Raw genomic sequence first — 6000 nt, 5'->3', positions numbered from 1 at the left:
CGAACGTCTCTCCTCTTGCGCAGTTCTGAGAGATAAGTGTGTGTGAAAGCCGTCCTTCACCTAGGTAGTTGGGAACAAAAAGTTTCTTTTCAGTTGCAAACTCCATTATATACATATATATGGGGAGGTACAAGCTCCAACTCGGTTTTACAGTGATAACTGCAGGAACTTCAAACCGGCACTAGGAAACAGACTGAGAAAGCATAGAAAAAGTGTCTCCTGCAACCCGTTCCCTTGGTGCTAGATGAACGAACGTCTATCCTCTTGCGCAGTTCTGAGAGATAAGTGTGTGTGAAAGCCGTCCTTCAACTAGCTTGTTGGGAACACACAGTTTCTTTTCAGTTGTAAACTCCATTCCATACATATATATGGGGAAGTACAAGCTCCAACTCGGTTTTACAGTGAAAACTGCAGGAACTTCAAACCGGCATTCGGAAACAGACTGAGAAAGCAGAGAAAAGTGTCTCCTCAACCCGTTCCCTTGGTGCTAGATGAACGAACGTCTCTGTACCTGCTCAGTTCTGAGAGATAAGTGTGTGTGAAAGCCGTCCTTCACCTAGCTTGTTGGGAACTCAAAGTTTCTTTTCAGTTGCAAACTCCACTTGATACATATATATGGTGAGGTACAATTCCAACTCGGTTTTACAGTGAAAACTGCAGGAACTTCAAACCGGCACAAGGAAACAGACTGAGAAAGCAGAGAAAAAGTTTCTCCTGCAACCCGTTCCCTTGGTGCTATATGAACGAACGTCTCTACACTTGCTCAGTTCTGAGAGATAGGGGTGTGTGAAAGCCGTACTTCACCTAGCTTGTTGGGAACACAAAGTTTCTTTTCAGTTGCAAACTCCTCTCCATACATACATATGGGGACGTACAAGCTCCAACTCGGTTTTACAGTGAAAACTGCAGTATCTTCAAACCGGCACTAGGAAACAGACTGAGAAAGCAGAGAAAAAGTGTCTCCTGCAACCCGCTCCCTTGGTGCTAGATGAACGAACGTCTCTCCACTTGCTCAGTTCTGAGAGATAAGTGCGTGTGAAAGCCGTCCTTCACCTAGCGTGTTGGGAACACAAAGATTCTTTTCAGTTGCAAACTCCATTCCATACATATATATGGGGAGGTACAAGCTCCAACTCTGTTTTACAGTGAAAACTGCAGGAACTTCAAACCGGCACTAGGAAACAGACTGAGAAAGCAGAGAAAAAGTGTCTCCTGCAACCCGTTCCCTTGGTGCTAGATGAACGAACGTCTCTCCACTGGCTCAGTTCGGACAGATAAGTGTGTGTGAAAGCCGTCCTTCACCTAGCTTGTTGGGAACACACAGTTTCTTTTCAGTTGCAAACTCCATTCCATACATATATATGGGGAGGTACAAGCTCAAACTCTGTTTTACAGTGAAAACTGCAGGAACTTCAAACCGGCACTAGGAAACAGACTGAGAAAGCAGAGAAAAAGTGTCTCCTGCAACCCGTTCCCTTGGTGCTAGATGAACGAACGTCTCTCCTCTTGCTCAGTTCTGAGAGATAAGTGTGTGTGAAAGTCGTCCTTCACCTAGCTTGTTGGGAACACACAGTTTGTTTTCAGTTGCAAACTCCATTCCATACATATTTATGGGGAGGTACAAGCTCCAACTCTGTTTTACAGTGAAAACTGCAGGAACTTCAAACCGGCACTAGGAAACAGACTGAGAAAGCAGAGAAAAAGTGTCTCCTGCAACCCGTTCCCTTGGTGCTAGATGAACGAACGTCTCTCCTCTTGCGCAGTTCTGAGAGATAAGTGTGTGTGAAAGCCGTCCTTCACCTAGGTAGTTGGGAACAAAAAGTTTCTTTTCAGTTGCAAACTCCATTATATACATATATATGGGGAGGTACAAGCTCCAACTCGGTTTTACAGTGATAACTGCAGGAACTTCAAACCGGCACTAGGAAACAGACTGAGAAAGCATAGAAAAAGTGTCTCCTCAACCCGTTCCCTTGGTGCTAGATGAACGAACGTCTCTGTACCAACTCAGTTCTGAGAGATAAGTGTGTGTGAAAGCCGTCCTTCACCTAGCTTGTTGGGAACACAAAGTTTCTTTTCAGTTGCAAACTCCACTCCATACATTTATAAGGGGTGGTTCTAGTCCCAACTCGGTTTTACAGTGAAAACTGCAGGAACTTCAAACCGGCACTAGGAAACAGCCTGAGAAACAGAGAAAAACTGTTTCCTGCAACCCGTTCCCTTGGTGCTAGATGAACGAACGTGTCTCCACTTGCTCAGTTCTGAGAGATAAGTGTGTGTGAAAGCCGTCCTTCACCTAGCTTTTTGGGAACACAAAGTTTCTTTTCAGTTGCAAACTCCATTCCATACATATATATGGGGAGGTACTAGCTCCAACTCGGTTTTACAGTGAAAACTGCAGTATCTTCAAACCGGCACTAGGAAAAAGACTGAGAAAGCAGAGAAAAAGTGTCTCCTGCAAACTTTTCCCTTGGTGCTAGATGAACGAACGTCTCTCCACTTGCTCAGTTCTGAGAAATATGTGTGTGTGAAAGCCGTCCTTCACCTGGCTTGTTGGGAACACAAAGTTTCTTTTCAGTTGCAAACTCCATTCCATACATATATATGGGGATGTACAAGCTCCACCTCTGTTTTACAGTGATAACTGCAGGAACTTCAAACCGGCACTAGGAAACAGACTGAGAAAGCAGAGAAAAAGTGTCTCCTTCAACCCGTTCCCTTGGTGCTAGATGAAAGTACGTCTCTCCACTTGCTCATTTCTGAGAGATAAGTGTGTGTGAAAGCCGTCCTTCACCTAGCTTGTTGGGTACACACAGTTTCTTTTCAGTTGCAAACTCCATTCCATACATATATATGGGGAGGTACAAGCTCAAACTCGGTTTTACAGTGAAAACTGCAGTATCTTCAAACCGGCACTAGGAAACAGACTGAGAAAGCAGAGAAAAAGTGTCTCCTGCAACCCTCTCCCTTGGTGCTAGATGAACGAACGTCTCTCCACTTGCTCAGTTCTGAGAGATAATTGTGTGTGAAAGCCGTCCTTCACCTAGCTTGTTCGGAACTCAAAGTTACTTTTCAGTTGCAAACTCCACTCCATACATATATATGGTGAGGTACTAGTTCCAACTCGGTTTTACAGTGAAAACTGCAGGAACTTCAAACCGGCACAAGGAAACAGACTGAGAAAGCAGAGAAAAAGTTTCTCCTGCAAACCGTTCCCTTGGTGCTAGATGAACGAACGTCTCTACACTTGCTCAGTTCTGAGAGATAGTTGTGTGTGAAAGCCGTCCTTCACCTAGCTTGTTTGGAACACAAAGTTTCTTTTCAGTTGCAAACTCCTCTCTATACATACATATGGGGACGTACAAGCTCCAACTCGGTTTTACAGTGAAAACTGCAGGAACTTCAAACCGGCATTCGGAAACAGACTGAGAAAGCAGAGAAAAGTGTCTCCTCAACCCGTTCCCTTGGTGCTAGATGAACGAACGTCTCTGTACCTGCTCAGTTCTGAGAGATAAGTGTGTGTGAAAGCCGTCCTTCACCTAGCTTGTTGGGAACTCAAAGTTTCTTTTCAGTTGCAAACTCCACTTGATACATATATATGGTGAGGTACAATTCCAACTCGGTTTTACAGTGAAAACTGCAGGAACTTCAAACCGGCACAAGGAAACAGACTGAGAAAGCAGAGAAAAAGTTTCTCCTGCAACCCGTTCCCTTGGTGCTATATGAACGAACGTCTCTACACTTGCTCAGTTCTGAGAGATAGGGGTGTGTGAAAGCCGTACTTCACCTAGCTTGTTGGGAACACAAAGTTTCTTTTCAGTTGCAAACTCCTCTCCATACATACATATGGGGACGTACAAGCTCCAACTCGGTTTTACAGTGAAAACTGCAGGAACTTCAAACCGGCACTCGGAAACAGACTGAGAAAGCAGAGAAAAAGTGTCTCCTCAACCCGTTCCCTTGGTGCTAGATGAACGAACGTCTCTGTACCTACTCAGTTCTGAGAGATAAGTGTGTGTGAAAGCCGTCCTTCACCTAGCTTGTTGGGAACTCAAAGTTTCTTTTCAGTTGCAAACGCCACTCCATACATATATATGGTGAGGTACTAGTTCCAACTCGGTTTTACAGTGAAAACTGCAGGAACTTCAAACCGGCACAAGGAAACAGACTGAGAAAGCAGAGAAAAAGTTTCTCCTGCAAACCGTTCCCTTGGTGCTAGATGAACGAACGTCTCTACACTTGCTCAGTTCTGAGAGATAGGAGTGTGTGAAAGCCGTCCTTCACCTAGCTTGTTGGGAACACAAAGTTTCTTTTCAGTTGCAAACTCCTCTCCATACATACATATGGGGACGTACAAGCTCCAGCTCGGTTTTACATTGAAAACTGCAGGAACTTCAAACCGGCACTCGGAAACAGACTGAGAAAGCAGAGAAAAAGTGTCTCCTCAACCCGTTCCCTTGGTGCTAGATGAACGAACGTCTCTGTACCTACTCAGTTCTGAGAGATAAGTGTGTGTGAAAGCCGTCCTTCACCTAGCTTGTTGGGAACACAAAGTTTCTTTTCAGTTGCAAACTCCACTCCATACATTTATAAGGGGTGGTTCTAGTCCCAACTCGGTTTTACAGTGAAAACTGCAGGAACTTCAAACCGGCACTAGGAAACAGACTGAGAAAGCAGAGAAAAAGTGTCTCCTGCAACCCGTTCCCTTGGTGCTAGATGTACGAACGTGTATCCTCTTGCGCAGTTCTGAGAGATAAGTGTGTGTGAAAGCCGTACTTCAACTAGCTTTTTGGGAACACAAAGTTTCTTTTCAGTTGTAAACACCATTCCATACATATATATGGGGAGGTACAAGCTCCAACTCGGTTTTACAGTGAAAACTGCAGGAACTTCAAACCGGCACTAGGAAACAGACTGAGAAAACAGAGAAAAAGTGCCTCATGCAACCCGTTCCCTTGGTGCTAGATGAACGAACGTCTCTCCACTTGCTCAGTTCTGAGAGATAAGTGTGAGTGAAAGCCGTCCTTCAATTAGCTTGTTGGGAACACAAAGTTTCTTTTTAGTTGCAAACTCCATTCCATGCATATATATGGGAAGGTACAAGCTCAAACTCGGTTTTACAGTGAAAACTGCAGTATCTTCAAACCGGCACTAGGAAACAGACTGAGAAAGCAGAGAAAAAGTGTCTCCTGCAACCCGTTCCCTTGGTGCTAGATGAACGAACGTCTCTCCACTTGCTCAGTTCTGAGAGATAAGTGTGTGTGAAAGCCGTCCTTCACCTAGCTTGTTCGGAACTCAAAGTTACTTTTCAGTTGCAAACTCCACTCCATACATATATATGGTGAGGTACTAGTTCCAACTCGGTTTTACAGTGAAAACTGCAGGAACTTAAAACCGGCAGAAGGAAACAGACTGAGAAAGCAGAGAAAAAGTTTCTCCTGCAAACCGTTCCCTTGGTGCTAGATGAACGAACGTCTCTCCAGTTGCTAAGTTCTGAGAGATAAGTGTGTGTGAAAGCCGTCCTTCACCTAGCTTGTTTGGAACACAAAGTTTCTTTTCAGTTGCAAACTCCTCTCTATACATACATAAGGGGACGTACAAGCTCCAACTCGGTTTTACAGTGAAAACTGCAGGAACTTCAAACCGGCACTCGGAAACAGACTGAGAAAGCAGAGAAAAAGTGTCTCCTCAACCCGTTCCCTTGGTGCTAGATGAACGAACGTCTCTGTACCTGCTCAGTTCTGAGAGATAAGTGTGTGTGAAAGCCGTCCTTCACCTAGCTTTTTGGGAACTCAAAATTTCTTTTCAGTTGCAAACTCCACTTGATACATATATATGGTGAGGTACTAGTTCCAACTCGGTTTTACAGTGAAAACTGCAGGAACTTCAAACCGGCACAAGGAAACAGACTGAGAAAGCAGAGAAAAAGTTTCTCCTGTAAACCGTTCCCTTGGTGCTAGATGAACGAACGTCTCTACACTTGCTCAGTTCTGAGAGATA

Source organism: Camelus bactrianus, chromosome 19 (genome assembly GCF_048773025.1).
Source record: "Camelus bactrianus isolate YW-2024 breed Bactrian camel chromosome 19, ASM4877302v1, whole genome shotgun sequence".
NCBI lineage: Eukaryota > Metazoa > Chordata > Mammalia > Artiodactyla > Camelidae > Camelus > Camelus bactrianus.
This window is presented reverse-complemented; position numbering follows the sequence as displayed.